Source organism: Athene noctua, chromosome 1, assembly GCF_965140245.1.
Source record: "Athene noctua chromosome 1, bAthNoc1.hap1.1, whole genome shotgun sequence".
Classification (NCBI taxonomy): domain Eukaryota; kingdom Metazoa; phylum Chordata; class Aves; order Strigiformes; family Strigidae; genus Athene; species Athene noctua.
The window spans coordinates 19,030,864-19,046,706 of record NC_134037.1 but is presented as its reverse complement, the minus strand read 5'-3'; the positions used below and the strand labels follow the sequence as shown (position 1 = coordinate 19,046,706).

The 15,843-nt window shown below is 41.3% G+C and overlaps 1 long non-coding RNA gene across 1 annotated transcript in view; it reads right to left on the bottom strand.

Moving 5' to 3' along the window:
* Nucleotides 1–6,262: 6,262 nt before the first annotated feature.
* Nucleotides 6,263–15,843, bottom strand: part of LOC141967933 (uncharacterized) — a 102,845-nt gene continuing 93,264 nt past the window's right edge. Inside the window, exons 6-8 of the long non-coding RNA XR_012634785.1 lie at nucleotides 8,667–8,826; nucleotides 8,052–8,134; nucleotides 6,263–6,869 (exon numbers count right to left, since the gene is read on the bottom strand). This is a non-coding gene — a long non-coding RNA (uncharacterized LOC141967933). The remainder of the gene's footprint in view (nucleotides 6,870–8,051; nucleotides 8,135–8,666; nucleotides 8,827–15,843) is intronic.

Genomic DNA, 15,843 nt, shown 5'->3' with positions numbered 1-15,843 from the left:
TCTATTTTAGATTTCTTGAATACATGTTTTAAAAGAAAAAAAAAAATAGCTCCTAAAGACAGAAGTTCATGGGTTTTCATTGTAAGCCACACTGTTGATAACATAATAATGTTTCTAATCATAATAACACTTTGTGCTTACACTGTAAAGCAGCTTTCATCCAAATATTTCAATGCATGCTACCAATTTTAGTTAAGCTACCTAAATATATGCATACCATTTTACAGCTAGGCGGACTGAAAGATTTTGCGACCCTCTTTCCACAAGCATAGAGGCTGAAAAACTAGGTTGTGGAGTCCTGAGTTAAAATACCCCAGGAACCATTAAACTATACTGCCTGTGCAACACCTATTCACAGTAGTTAAGTTCCAGAGCTGGTAGAATACTAATTAAATTAATTTTGCGAATGCTTCTGTGCTGCTATTTGTGAGGTTGTGTTCCAATATGCAGACAAGCTGTTAGATAGTCATAAAATATATTTGTGAGTCCTGAAAGTAATGAATTTCGGCATGAATAACTAGCTAAAGACTGTCCTATGAAATAAAAATCATAACAAAAAGCTATCGTATGTTCCCTACTATTATTTTTGGTTACTTAAAATGTTTCAGCTACCCACTCAAAAAGCCACGTGACCAGCATCATCATCTTGCAGGCTATGTCTCTTTCTAGAAACTACTTGCACTGTGACCAGAATAAAAAGGCTAAATTTGTTCATTACCGTTTTGACCAATACAGTTAAATACAAACCCAAATACCATTCTGACCCGCAAGGGAATTGCCAGAGGGATGGCTGACCAATAGTTCTTGGGTTTAGTTCAAAAGGAGGGTCACCAGTTTCTGTGACAGCCACTTCCAAGGTTGTGTCATTGGCAGTGCTAGCGTGACAATTACCCAATTAAAATCACATGGCCAATCTCTGCTAACATGGTGATACTTCAGCCATGTTCTCCACTGCATTGAAGATCATGTTTCTTGCATCTTCTTCTGAAGCCATCTGGGGGCACCTGCTGGCTGTTGGACTTGCTGGGCCCTGGGTCAGTTCTTGCAGGATACTGGACATTCCTACATAACTATGTGGGGCATACATGTTAAAAGTCTTTTTTTCCCCATTTTTTCTTCCAGAAGGGAAAATCAGATATGCATATTTAAACTCAGGGTTTTTATTCCTATAGGACTAAATGAGTTGCAAGCCCCACACCAACACATGATTCTGGTTAGTGACAAATGCGGAGGAAATGCAGTAAGATGGGGCATGAAGGGCAGGAAGCAAAGATGGCATCTGGGCAATTTGTGTGTGCCTCTTTCTTTCACATAAAAATTTCATTGCCTGGGGATAATCCCAGAGGGAGCTGAAGGGTGTGAAACCATAATAATGAGCATATTCTTCCCACTTAGATAGACCTGTGTAATCTAGATCCTTCCAGTATATGACACTGGAAGGTTTATGCACCAGAACCTGAAACAACTGGCAATAGCAGAAATTCTAAAGAAAAACTTTTTCTGATGTGCAGAGGCATTCTTACCCCTCAGGGAGTCCTCACAGCAGGCTGAGGCTTTCACTGCTCTCCATCTCAGCTCACACTGCCTGCTGCCCACCCCACAGCAGGGAAAGGCTGCACCGCCATAAGGCACGCAGGATGTGCAGCACGTGTTTCCAGGTGGGAGGTGTCACTATGGGACCGGCAGAACCGCCGATGCTTTGAAATTCCGCTTTTATCTTCCTTTATTTCTTTAACATACCATTTCTTTTCTGCTCCCTGATCTTGACCATGCACTCAAATACACTAACATCATCAGGTCACCAGTGGCAGGGCCAGGCTGGCAGTAACCCTCCATGTGTGCAGATGTGCGTACACACACAGCTGGCAGGGTGACCATGTTACAAACTGGAAAGCAAGACACCAACAGTGGATAACGATTCAAGTGGAATATATCAAAGGAAACTTGGAAATCAGAGGACAACGTCTGCCTGCTTCAGTAAGAAAAACAGGGTCAATTTATAACAAGGGCAAAGGTTTTATAATAATCAAATTATCCCTGTATGATACCTCTTTTTCCAATTCCCAGCATTTGCAGTGTCTGTGCCAGGACACATTCTATACCCATACCCCTCATCCTTGCATTGCAACACACTAACCTTACTCTCACCCCAGTACCTTCACATCCACCACTCCAGCTTCTTATAACTCTAAAAACTCCATAGAGATCTATATATATGATATATATAGAACATACATACCTATGTTCCTTTTCACCCATACGAAGAATTTTTAGGCAGCACTCTCCACTGCTCTGAACCTCCTTTGCTCTCCAAATCCTCTTCTCTGCATTACCCAAGATTTAGCACCAAACCTTATATCTCCTTTTAGAAACAGACACAGGCACAAACTGCAATGTGCTGAGAATTGCATCTCTTCATATCTACTTTCCACTAGGCCCAAGCACTTATGGTTCACGGTATTAGTTTGGCTTCTCAGGCCTCTGGAGCTTAGAGCTCCAGAGAAGTCAGGCTGTATTTGTTCACATTTTTTGGCTAACATATATAAAATATAGCTGCACCTATCATGTGAAGAATGGATGTTACTATGTTGATGGGCACTGTAATAAATAACAGGTTACACAATAAAATGAAACAATCATCCATGCCATAGGAATAATAATTGGTAAACATGCTGGCTCCCTTTTTATGGAGCATTTCAGATTTTGTCTGGGTTTTACTGCACTGCAAGCAACATTTGCTTTGTGTTAGGTTACTCTTCTCTTTTATTCTCTTTTAAAAGCAACAGAGATTTGTTCTATAGTTACTGAATTTTTATTCTTATCTTATATACCACTGCGCTACCCATATAAATGCAGCAAGATTAACCGTTCAAGTGTGACTAAAGCAATCTTGGAAATAAGAGGAATAAAGTGATATATTCCCCAACCCCCACTTCAGCACACAAACAAAAAGTTGCTAAACAGTACAAGCCAGCCAACATAGAAATCTCCAGCATTGTTCCCTTCTTGATCTTCATTTAAAAGGCAGAAAAATTGAAAAGTGTGGGAGAAAAAAAAAAGGCATAGACAACTACAATTATGAGGACAAAGAGAAATTCTCATATAGTGCATTGTATCCAATTTCCAAAGCTTTTTCTAGTGTATACCAAACACCTCCTTACTGATTCAACTAACAGAGGAAATCACAGTCTATTGATCCAGTTAGCATAGCTGCAAGTTGTATGTGAGTATGCAAACACATATTAAACACATTTTGGAAACAAAAAGTAGTTTTTAGTACATCAACCCTCTCAACATGGCTGTAGCAACACTGCCAATTGTGCTGCAGTTTAATATAGATTTCCTATGGAAATCAGTTCCACATGCTGATGGCTTACTAGTTAATGCCTACAAGTTACTCATTTATCTGTTTTGCATTTATCAACTGTCAATTTCATAGAATACCCCCCACCTTCTCATGTTATGAGACAGTGAATAGTAGCTCCTCATGTTTCCTCTACTCAGTCACTTCCAGTAACTGTCTTATGCTTCTCATGGAAATTGTACTGCATTTTAAATGTCTTTTTATACACTGTTTTAGTTGTCTTTTTATACAGGCCTCTTAACTAGGATCATTACATTCTTATTTAGTCTATTTTATTTCATACAAAGTTTGTGAGGCGATCAAATACCTTTAGTATAATCAGTAAGCTCCTAAATTATAGAGGATATTCTTAATATTTTCCTTATCAGTCTGGTTTTTTTTAAATAAAAATCAGTTTTTAGGTGAAGACAGTAAACATCATTGTTAAAATGAGAGAGGACAAGTTGTGTATTCACTTTCTCTATGTGATCTCACTCATGTATTTCCGTAGGACTGACTGAGTGTAAGCCTATAATTTGGTGTGAGATCTAATTTTGCAAGGAAAGCATTGTTAACCAAAGCTGGATCCTCTTACTCTGCCTTTTATTTTACTTTATTCTACTCCAGCAAGACTTCACCTGGAAGATTTGCAGCTTAGAAACAGCCTGAAGTCATTGTCTCACATTAAGGAAGCATATCTAGGGAGACCAATTTCCCTTCTGTATTATCAGTGCTTTTCATGTACGTGATAATTATAGGTCAGGGCCTGATTCTCATCTTACCACAATAGTGAAACTCTATTAATGTCCACCGAGTTGTTCCCAGTACAACAGAGATTTCCAAACCCTACAATCAGTTAAGATAAATATTACTATTCTGTTAATGACCTTGTGTGGATCTTGGTGACCATATGTTTGGATCCTAACATGCATGATGGACATAAACATCAGCACATTTTTTTCAAATAAATTGTGAAAGTGGTTTTGTTAAAAGCAACATTTGGTAAAGAGTCTTTTAGTGGATGAATTTCTGCACTTAACAGAAAGCAAGAAAACAATTGTTTCCTGTAATTGGACAGTTTGATTAGAGGCAGGTGGTGCAGAGCTGAGAAAACTGGAGCCACAAAGCCAATTTTAGCGTCAAACACATTTCCTTTTGCTTTAGGATCCAGAAGCATAACATGTAAATTGCTTCCCCCCCCACCCCCCGCCAAAAAAAAGAAAAGAAAGAATGTAAATTTAGTTCCTATATATTATTTGTACTGATACTCTATCCATAGTAAAAGTTTGCAGCTTGGGAAGAAGTGAATACTTGATGTTCATAATACACAATGTACATAGAATCACAGGTATAAAAAGAATACAGACTTAAGAGGAAAAAAAAAATAAAAAAGGTTTTTAAGATTTCCTTGAAAAGGTAGGCAAGAGATGTGGTGAGGATTTGTTCTTGTAAACCCCCAATTCAAACACATCCTCACTAAACTATTATCAACTGTAGCTTTATTACTTAGTATTTTTATTACCAGTGCACTGAGGAGTACCAGCGATGGACCACTGTGCTGGGCATCATACAAAGCAGCACCTTTGACTGCAATAGAATTGAATTTCATTTGACTCTTGCTGTGATCTCAGTGGGTATCAATCTCAATTACTGCCCAAGCAAATACAATAACCAGGTCTACTCAACCAGCCTCAGCCCATATTAAGCCAGACACCATATCTAATCAAGGAGAAACTAAAGTCCTGCCACGGGATGAGAAAGAGATTGACCATCTTATATACATCTGATTTAAAGTATGCAGAATACCTAACACTGAACTAAGATAGAGTTAATTTTCTTCTTTAATTCATAGCCCATTTCACATTGATCATTCATAAGAATACAGTTTAAAAAACTGAAGGATGAAAACACCAGGGACAAATTTGCTGCTGGCACAGACCAACATGTAACTTCAGTCAGTATTTGGTGTAAGAAATAAGTCTGAACAAAGCAAACTTGCTCCTCACGGGATGACAACACACCAAGAACTGCCTGTGCTACCAAACCTCTCTGGAAGCTGACTCCTCATGCACTGAGATGGGAGATGCTCATCACTCCCATTCTGACGTGGTACAGAGGACGTGACCTCATCCCACCCACAGCGACCGAGAGCCTGTGGCACATCTCAGCAGCAAGCGAGAACAGAGAAGCAATCCAAGCGGCACCGCGCTCGCAGCGCTCCTCGGCGGGGCCCTGCGCGTGGGAGGAGGAAGCTGCCTTGGTTAGCTGTCACCCAGCGCCACTGCCAGCAACTGCACGCTCCCACTCCCACCACCTGCATCCTACTCAAGCAAGCTACACCTCTGATCTGGACTTAGATGCTGTGTGAGCACAAACTCTCCTCCCCAGCACTGCTGGGAAGGGGACGGGGAAGGCCTGTGAGAACAGCGGAACTAAACCACTAAGCACTGTGAACTGTGCAGAGGCAGAAAGGAGCTGAGCTTCTCAAGCGCATGGCAAAACTTGTAAAGACTATTCCTAGACTTGTGAACCTTATGTACCACACACAACTCACAGCTGGGCCTAACATCCCACCTAACCTCGAGCACGGGAGTGCCTTTGGGCAAAGCTTCATCCGACAGCACTGCCTGGTAAGGCACCTTAACAAAATGCAAACAGATGAACTTAGAAGTGTCAGCAGTGTGATCACATCAACAGCTGACACTACGTAGAACACAGGAGGATGATTTTCAACTAAAGTAAGAGGGACCACTTACATATGTGATGTGGCAGAATGAACTTCCCCAGCTGGTGCTTGCTTGAGAGACAACTGACACACACAGATATGTTGGTACTGTTACAATGGTAATATTTTCACAAGGAAGATAAGTACTGAACAGTATCTTTACTGTACTGGGCACAAACATAGCTTCAATCAACATAAGCCACGCATGACCTCTTCTCCATCTATTCTTTCCCTCAAAGAGATATTTATTGTGGACAACAACAGGCATACTTGCAAGGCAAGTGACTTTTTGCATCAGTACTTGCACCTTTTAGATGACAGTAACATACTGTATATTACACCCTCAATATTTATAAGTTAGAATTAGTAGTAACACAAGAGTAAGGGACATAAAGACATAAAGAGTAAGGGTTTCTTAATATCAGGAAAAAATGCTCTTTGTTAAAGAAAAATAAAAATTCTGAGAGATAAAAGTGAAGCTATATGAAATCCAGGAGTGCCTAAGTGTCTCCAACACAGTTCAGTGGTCAGCACTGGTAACTTGTTAGTTCCAGCTCAAAATATTCTCTGGCTTTTTCTTAGTTGTCCAGAAATTTATCTTACTTTGGACATTAATTCTTCCAGAGCAGTCCCACCAGGATCCAGCAAGATGATTGTAAAGCCCATCATCGGTTCAGCTGTGACCAGACAAGAGGATTTGACGTTAACAGGAACAGTCATTACCATCAACATAGGAAACGAAGCACTTCTTGAGTATCTCCTAGAGCTCACGCCTCCCTTGGCAAGTCTTTGTGACATCCACTAAGAAGAGAGAGAAGGTATCAGTTCTGTTGATAACACTTTGGACACTGGTCTGGAAGAGGCTCCCTAAAACTAGAAGCTTTCTCCTCAGCACTGAATAAGCTTGATGATCCTATATTACATTTATAATATCCATTTGTTCCATAAGGTCCGTAAGTTAAATTCTAATCACAATGTCAATCCACTGAAATACTTTGCATTTCCTCAGCAAAGTCAAAACCAGATTGTTTTTGGGTAGACATAGTATTTCTCACACAATTATGCTGACCATAAATAATCAAATCACAGTATTAAGCTGTATCACTGTACTCCTCTTCAACTTTTCCAGCACCCTCCCCATGGCTATTGTCTCTTTTCATACTACAGTATTTACCTAAATGATGCAAAAACAGAGGGACACTGTGTGCACTTGTGCAATTGATAGATGGACAAAATTGGAATAAAGTCAACACAGATTTTAAAGATGTTTAGGGATTTAGCTCCCACGGAATTAGGGACAAGGCATCTCACAAAATCTGTTTGTTAGACAGGGACTGAACAGAACTGCATTCCTATGTACAGCTGGAGTCTGATGGTCATGTCTGAAAAAGGTCTTTATCCCTAAAGCAGAGAGAAAGCAGTGCAAATCAGCTGGAGATAAGGTCAACAGCTATGGCAACGGAGGAAGAGCGCCTGTTCTTATTTTCCTAAATCTCCAGCAATTTCCAGTCCAACCAGACCTCTTCCATGAGCAACTGATACTGTGAAATGCAGCCACCTCCCTAACCTACAACCTTGCACTTCCAGCCGATCCTGTTGCAACGAATATTTTACAATACACACACAAATAATAACAAAAAAATGCTACCGAAACAAAGCCCTCCAAGACACATTTGTTCTCCCAGGAGAGGATGAGAGAGCTAGGACCACATGGCTGATGCTACTGAAGGTGCTCTGATACTCCAGCAATGTGTGTGGTGCAGAAACACACATAAAATAGAAACCATCCAGCTGATAACACTCTCATGTACTTTGATTCTCTCCAGGTCATCACTGACATTATAGTCTTACCCGTCTTCCAGCAACTCCCAGTTTTCTCCTGTTGTCCCATCTGCTTCAGAATTCAGAGAAGCTGGTTACCTAGGCATGGGTTATATTGACCCTGAGAAATTGAGTTTTCAGGCATTTCAATTTCATGATCACCTGTGCAGGTCTGATCCTGATCTTCTCTAGTAATTCTCTTTTCTCCCTTGGGAAATTTCTGCCATCTGTCCTCCTTTGCCTTCCTGAAAATGGAGACAAAAATATAGCTTTTAGCAACATCCTCACTAAATGCTTTCACTTTCTCTCACAGGCCCCATCATTCCTTTCAGTAGCCTGTTATTCCAAATGCACAGCAAGCAAATACATTTAACTCTTTTTAAAAGTGAGCAAAGGTTTCAATTACCAGTTTCATTCTTGCCCACTGTATGTATTTATTTCAAACACTTAGGCACGTTTCCTTTCATTCTCCATCTGTCTTTTTTTATTTCCATTCATTCTTTCTGTTGTGGATTATCACCAAATGTAGAGCGTTGTAATGGAATTCAGGTCTTCTAATTCAGTTGCTTATCCCTCAAACTGACGATGTCACCTTGTGCATGTCATTAAGCCTTAATAAGCCTCAGTTTCCTACTTTTAAAAAGGATGTTGTCTGTTTGAACCATTACATTTAAACTGTTTAATTTAACCATAATAATACTACTTTATAAATGCTAAGTACTATTTCTGTTTCATGCCAATCATGCCACCCACATTAATGAACTTCTTTGTGTTTACCTCTGGGCTGATATATATGTCATAATTGACTGTCGAGCTCTGGGTTCACAGTGAACAGATAAATTTCACTTTGTGGAGATCTGTCTTGATCCTGAACTCTCTCCACTCCTGCACAACTTTCTTCCAAAAATTATCTTTCATGAAACCACACAGAGAAGACCTGTTAAAGAGAAACTGAATTATTAAACTGAACAATGATAATGTGAACAGTTTGGTCCCCTATACTGCTAACTGTTCTCATTCTTTAGAGGTTTTGGTAAGAGTATCCGAATGCATGCATTCACCCTAAGCATTTTCAACACAATGTAATCACACTGAAATAAGAAAGGAGAACCTAGTACAGGTAACTGGAGGATGTATCTCATCATTTGCGACTCAGAGATGCAGAAAGCATGTAACACTCAAATAATGTTAACAAATTAAAAATTGATACAATGTATTTTGCTTAGACTTGTTTGGGGGGTTGAGGGTTTTTTTTAATTTCGGTGTGACAATATTCAAATCAACTGACAGAGAGAGGCTACTCTTATATTAGTTTCGAATAGTCTCATTAATATTCAGCTCCAGAAATTCTAGTTTCTTTTAGCAAAGCAAAAATGTTCTTCCTATTCAGAGCAACTCAACAAAACCTCATCTGGTTACTGCCACTGGAACCTTTGTAGACACAAGTCCAGGTGGCCTTTGTGCTTTAGGCAATAACTTGCTAGCACCTTTTACATGTCAAGCCTTAGCTACATTCCCCACATGCCCAAAACTCACAACATTGTTTGCACATTAGAATATTCAGGAAATGCAGAATCAGACCCAAGGACAGCAGAGCATGTGTTGTACAATTTATTGAGATAGAAACACCTCAGTCATCATTTGTCCTCGCTTATAGCAGGTTATATTACTTCTTCAGCTCTGGTTGCTCTAGCTGAGCAAATTGCCTATCAGTTGCTTTCTGTTACACTGTCAGATAGCGTCCGCTCTGGGCTCCTTCAGTAATACACATCAGTGGGAGAGAGTTTATAAGGGGAAGAGCATGAGGATTTTTGTTATGCCTTTGAAATATGAAGGCTTGATCAATGGTTTGATCCTAGCTATTGAGGGGACTGGAGCAGAGCTGAGTGCCTATTTCATGTCCAGCATTTCTCTCCTCTGACTAGATAAAAAGGGATAAGGAGAATACACAGTCATGATGCTCTGCCTTGGTAAACCTGTCAAGCAAAATGACCCATTGCAGGAGTACTCCAGGGAACTCTGAAGTTCTACGAACCACAACTTTAAGATGCACCTCACCTCTTAGTGACTTTTTAGTGATTCCTGGCTAGGCTGTTACAAAGCTCAACATGTGCTTACAGTTCCCATATATGCCTCCACAAGGATGCTGCTACTTTTGTACCCTAACCCCTCAGACATTTCCCCTTACCCAACATTCACAACTTCTTTCCTGGATTCTGTTTTCTAAAACTTGTCTTCTCCCTCCAACATCAAAGTTACCCATTCTCCAGGTCAGAGTGCTCAAGTGTTCACCACTCTCAGTGTCTCAAGTGCTCACCACTGTTCCTCCCTGTCTGTCTTATTGTCTAAACCTCCTGTAGAGACCTCCGCCTGTCCCTTCTCACTAACAAGTATTAAAGAGCAGGTAGGGGCTGCAGAAGATGCTGACTTCTCAGCAACTACTTTATTTGCTCCCAAAGACTAAGTGACTACTATTTTTCATTCATCACCCGAAGATAATCATATACATTTACCAGCAAGAAGAGTACTGCTACTCAAACATAAGTGTTAATCTTACCTCTATCCAAGATGGATACCATTTTCCTGTTGCCTTCTGCAAGCCTCTTTCTTTACTTCTGGCCTTATTTTTCCCTTCTTCCCTACATGAGGATATTTCCCCCTGTGCTCTGTTTCACAACAATGCAGCACTTTCCAAAAGATTAAGGATTTATTTGGCAACATCAGGCTCTTCCACCCCAACTTCCCCACTGATTCCTCACCCCTAGAGCTTAGTTCTCAGCCAATGACCTGCTGAGATTTTCACCCTGCAGGCTCTGTCTCCAGCCTACTCAGCTGGCTTCTGCTCTTCATATCTCTACCTGAGAAGTGCTGAGTAGTACAACTTGCTTGAATCTTTCACCTTTGCATTCACACAGATTTGGAGGCCTGGTCCCGAGGCACATCCTCCTGTGGTGCAATACCCACCCCCCTTAGACTCACACCTCCCAGACCTCCCTCTTGGAAAAAAAGGGAAAGGGCTTGTCTCACCCACAGACCTTACAGGCTCAGCTGATCCTCTGGTAAAAGAAAATATTTAGAATATATATTGCTGCCATAAATTGTAGATAGTTAAAAGAAAAGGAACCCTGTGGAGATATCTGAAATCTAAACTCAGACAGGCAGTAATCTAAAATAAACTACAGCCGGTGTTTCAGCTTTGATTCAGCTGCCATCAAAGGCAAATGGCACAATTCCCATTGATTCCAATTAAATCATCGACTAGGTCTTCTTCTTACTCATATTGCTTTTTTAGATGTATCTATTTGCTTTTCAGTAGTAAGTTTCCCTGCAATGTGGCTCTCAGGACCATGAAAAATTTTCAGATAAATCCATACAAATCCAAATCTTGGTATTATTTTTTTTAATAAAGAAAGTACATAAGATTTTTAACTCCCCTAAGTAGTGTCATGGAAGAAAAACCAGCATGGTTTTGTGCTCATGATTTTGTTGGTTTCATTTTGCTCTATAATCCGTCCTAAAAATCCATCCAACATACCTTCTGTACATCTCTCTACTTAAGAACTCTCTTATGACACTAAGTACATCTGTTAAATAAAATGCAACTGTTACCCAGTGAGATGGGTGTTTAACCCTCATGCATCTACCTTGACCTTGACACGCCTCATCTCAAAGCAGAACCTACACACACACATTTTTAGGCTGCATTTTGTACACATGTGTATGAAGGAAGCTGTGCTGATGTGCAACATCCCTGCATTGATGCTGCCATTCTTGTGGGAGTTGCATCACCACAAGCTATGCAGCTTTTTGCTTCACTCCCCACTTCTACAAGGACAGCAAGAGGGTCTCCTAGTTTACACTTCAATGGTGACAGAGCGTGCCACCACCTCTGTGCTGTGGGCAATTCAGTTGCAGCTGTTTTGAGACATTTGGGGGTAAAGTTGTCAGCTCCCACACTTTGCTGAGCTCACAATCCTCTTTCCTGGAGGCTATTACCTGCTTTCCTTGGAACTCTGGCCTTAATGGTTACAGAGATAAGCCTAAAACCATGGAATCTTACAGTATTTTGAAGTGTGACTCATGACTTTTTACCATGAAGGGCACATACTACTGCCTCCTTTCAACTTCCCTTTGCCTCTTTGCATGCAGCCGCACCTGCAGATGTTCAGGGAGGAGTGCTTGCACTCATGCACCCTAAAAGCAGCTTCTGTGTATGCAAAAGCCAGCACCCGCGTGCACAGGTGTCACTATTCCCAACGGGCGGGTGCAGGGGTTCTGCTTGATGGAGCTGCATGTGTATAAGCAGTTGCCCCTTTGGTCAAAGTAGTCTTTAAATACCACATTTCAGCAAAGTAGCATAGCTTCTTCCATGTGTTCCTTCCACAGCACATTTTTGAAAGTAGTTTTAGTGTTAGATATACAATACAGATATCTACCTTGGACTTTTTTTTTTCCACTTGTATTATCTGATGCTCTATGCAGAGCTTATAGTTTTACGCCACTGATGGATCCTGGGATGAATTTGCTTTCTTTTACTCATCAGAGTTCTTAAAATAGTCAATGCAAGTTGTGAACTTTTAGGACAAGTTTAGATCCATTTCCTGCATGTGTACCCAAGCAGGGCACAGAGTACAGAGCCTCCTAGAAACAAACTGTCTATCAGGTACAGAAAAAAATGTAAATATCAAAACAGCATTGTCTATCACCCCTTCAAGATCCTCACTTCTCCTCTTGGTTCATTTCTGCCTCTTTTTTTGTGTGTGTATTATTGTATTTCTCGCATCCCACCCTCCATGATCAGGCCAGCTGCTATCTTCCCACATTTTCTTCTCTTTTATACCTTCTGCCAATCTCCCCAATACACAGTTTACCCCTGAAGAAGAGGATGGGAGGGAGGATTACCCCTGTTTGATTCTGTGAATGTGACTCTGATAGCAAAGGGAGACAAGGACCACAACACAAGTCAGCCTACTCTCCGTATCCTGCCTGAGTGGCTGTGACTCAGAGAGTGGCCATCTTGGGGCAGGAAACACCTCAGTGTTTTTTGTTCCATATAGCACCAGCAGCACCAGATCTAGAAAAATAGAAAAAATAATACTTGTGATATAATTCTGAGATTGCTGCAGAGATAAGGAGGCTGGAGGATGCCAAGGTGAGCTGCCAGGGATCCTAACAGCACAGGGCAGGCAGTTATCGGGCTCCTTGGGGAGCTGCTGCCATGACCCTGTGTCGCAGAGCCCCTTCCCTTTCTCCACATCTCCACCCTGCACACCTACCCCGGATGGCACCTCAGGAAATTACAACCATAATTGGTGTTTAGGCTTTCTATCAGGCATAAACATTGCTGTTGATGAGGGTAATTTACAGATGAGTTAAGTATGTTTTACTCTGACATTAGCAGTTATTTCACACAAAGCCCAGAGTTCAGTTAGCAGTTTCTAATGCCTGCTCAGTCCACAAAGGAAGAGCCAGCCCAAACAAACAGCCAAAGCAGGTCTTAGAAGTGCCCATCCTGGTTACCACTGGTCCTTCTCAGCTCCTTTCGGGGCTGGGGGGATGCATGGCTGTGCCCCATAACCAATGTGGCTGGGATGCTGGCAGGCCAGGTAGGGACTGGGCCACTCTGCCCAGCAGCCCTCTCCCAAAAGGACAGCCTTCCTGACTTCATGGTGTGCCGGTGCCATGTAGCAACACACAACCGAAAGCCTTCTTAATTTAAATTTGTATAAAGACAGATTACTGAAATATGTACCAACAAAAATGTCAAAGAACTCTGTCATTTTCCCTCAGAGATGGCAGAATGGGTTTGCTTCTTCTCCAAATCGAAAGGCTCTGTGCCTCCAGCAGAGTCATGTCCTGGGATTCTGCTGGCAGAAGACCTTCTGCAAGCTGGCAACAAGTTTTTTATATCAAGCAAATAATTCAAAATACCCTTACTGCTTTCAGAGCATTACAGAGGGAGCACCGATCCTCATTTCTCTTTATACTCCCTGGATCATGACACTAGATGACAACACCAATACCACGGCAGCCCCAGGGGAACCTGCCCAGAATGGCCTCAGCCACCTTCAGCATGAAGCTGCCCAAAGAAATCACCACTCCAGATACCTTTAATAACAATGCCTCTGACTCAGATAGCACTTCTCATCAGTAAACGTCAAAGGTAGCTAAGCATCATTACCCCATACAGATGGGGAAAACCAGACCCTCTGGGCTAAGTGATTTGCCTGCAGCCCCGTAGCACCTGGCAGACCTCATAACAGAAACTAGGGCCAGGGCCATGTTGTGCTAATTCACGGCAGAAAGCCAATGCATCCCACCTGCCTCGGAGGGGTTACAGCCTGCTTGCTCCTCTGCATGCATGAGCTGAGTGTATCCCAAAAATTATTTTGCCTGGAGACAGGATGAAATATAAATTTAACTGGTTATTTTTGCCATTACATGCATTCCACCAGCCTAGTCCCACCATATAGTATACATGAATACAAAGCAAAACAGAATGTTAAAAATTAAAAGTGTAAGTGGCTGAATTCAGTAAAGCCAATAGATGCATTCAATAAAGTAGCATATTTGTGATTAGGAAGTTTTGTTAGACACATTTTTAAGATAACATCTTATTTGTACAATGTAGTTAAAATGAATGGTTAGGCTAATCAGCACAAGGGTTTAAATAGTCTTAAGTACATTAGCATAATCACTCATGAAGCACATGTAGTTTATAAATGAATTAACAGCCTCAAATTAAAGAAGAAATGTCTGCTTTTTAAAGCATCTGCCCAATTTAAAGGGAAAAAAAAAAAAAGGAAAGTTGGGCATTCTGATCTTCAAATGCTGTCAGCCTATGCACTGTGGAAATGCCTGCTTGAGCCCTCTGCTCCTCAGCCTGCCCGGCCCCTCCTGGGGCAGCTCACAGTGGGTAGGACTCTGTGAGTGAATGAAGCTTTGCACATCCCAGTCCTGAACTCTAATCAGTTCTACCTCACTTGACTTCAAGATTTTTTCTGTTATGTTGGATTGGGGTTAAGATGTACCTTCCCAAAATTTACAAATAGGTGTCATTTTATTAATAGGATGATTTTACAGTCCTGTTGAATCTTCTGAAGTAAGCAGGATGCATCGTTCCCTCACCCCTGTGCTCCCTCACCCCTGCACCTCTTTCACATGCATTAAGCAAACAAGGATGACTTCTTCACGGCTCCCTGAGGTCAGACACCTCAGCAGACCTGTCTGCCCATTCCCCTTGGAGTTGAGGAAGACAAGTGCCTATATGGGTACTCTGTAGTCAAGGAAGGAGACACCTTAAGCCTATACTGAAGACCTCCTTGCCAGAAAGACCCTCTGCAGCCCCATATCACAGCCTCCATTGAACATGCAAAGGTGCACACATGATGGGATTTCAGATGTTTCACTGCTGGAATAGAAAATTAAGGGGTATGATTCTTGCAAAAAGTGACACAGAAAAGGTGAATAAGAAATGATCACTGAGAATGAGGGACACAAAATAGAAATCAGGGAACAGCCAAAATGTGGAGAGGTACTTCTCAACAGAACTGGTACTTAAAAGGAGAAGCACCTTGCCAAAGGATATTGTGAATAGTATATGATCTCAAGATGCAGTTACACAAATTCACAAGACAGACATCCATTTGAGTACTAGACACGGACTTCTGTGGTGAAGGAAGGAAGGAAATTTATATGGAAATATTCCTGCATTTGCCCTGTATACTTTTCCCCAGGCATCTGGTTGACTATTATCAAAAGACAGAGCTGGACCAGCCATTTCATGTTCTTGTATTTTTTACTCTAGACTGGCATAAGTGAGAGTTAAGAACTGCAATTTCCAAAAGGGAAAGCAAGGAGGACCATTTTACCTCAAGAAGGCAGGATGTTCCCTTAGTGGTTTGCTGCACAAGATCGCTTAACAAGCTCGTTAACCTTCCCTTCCTTAACACCC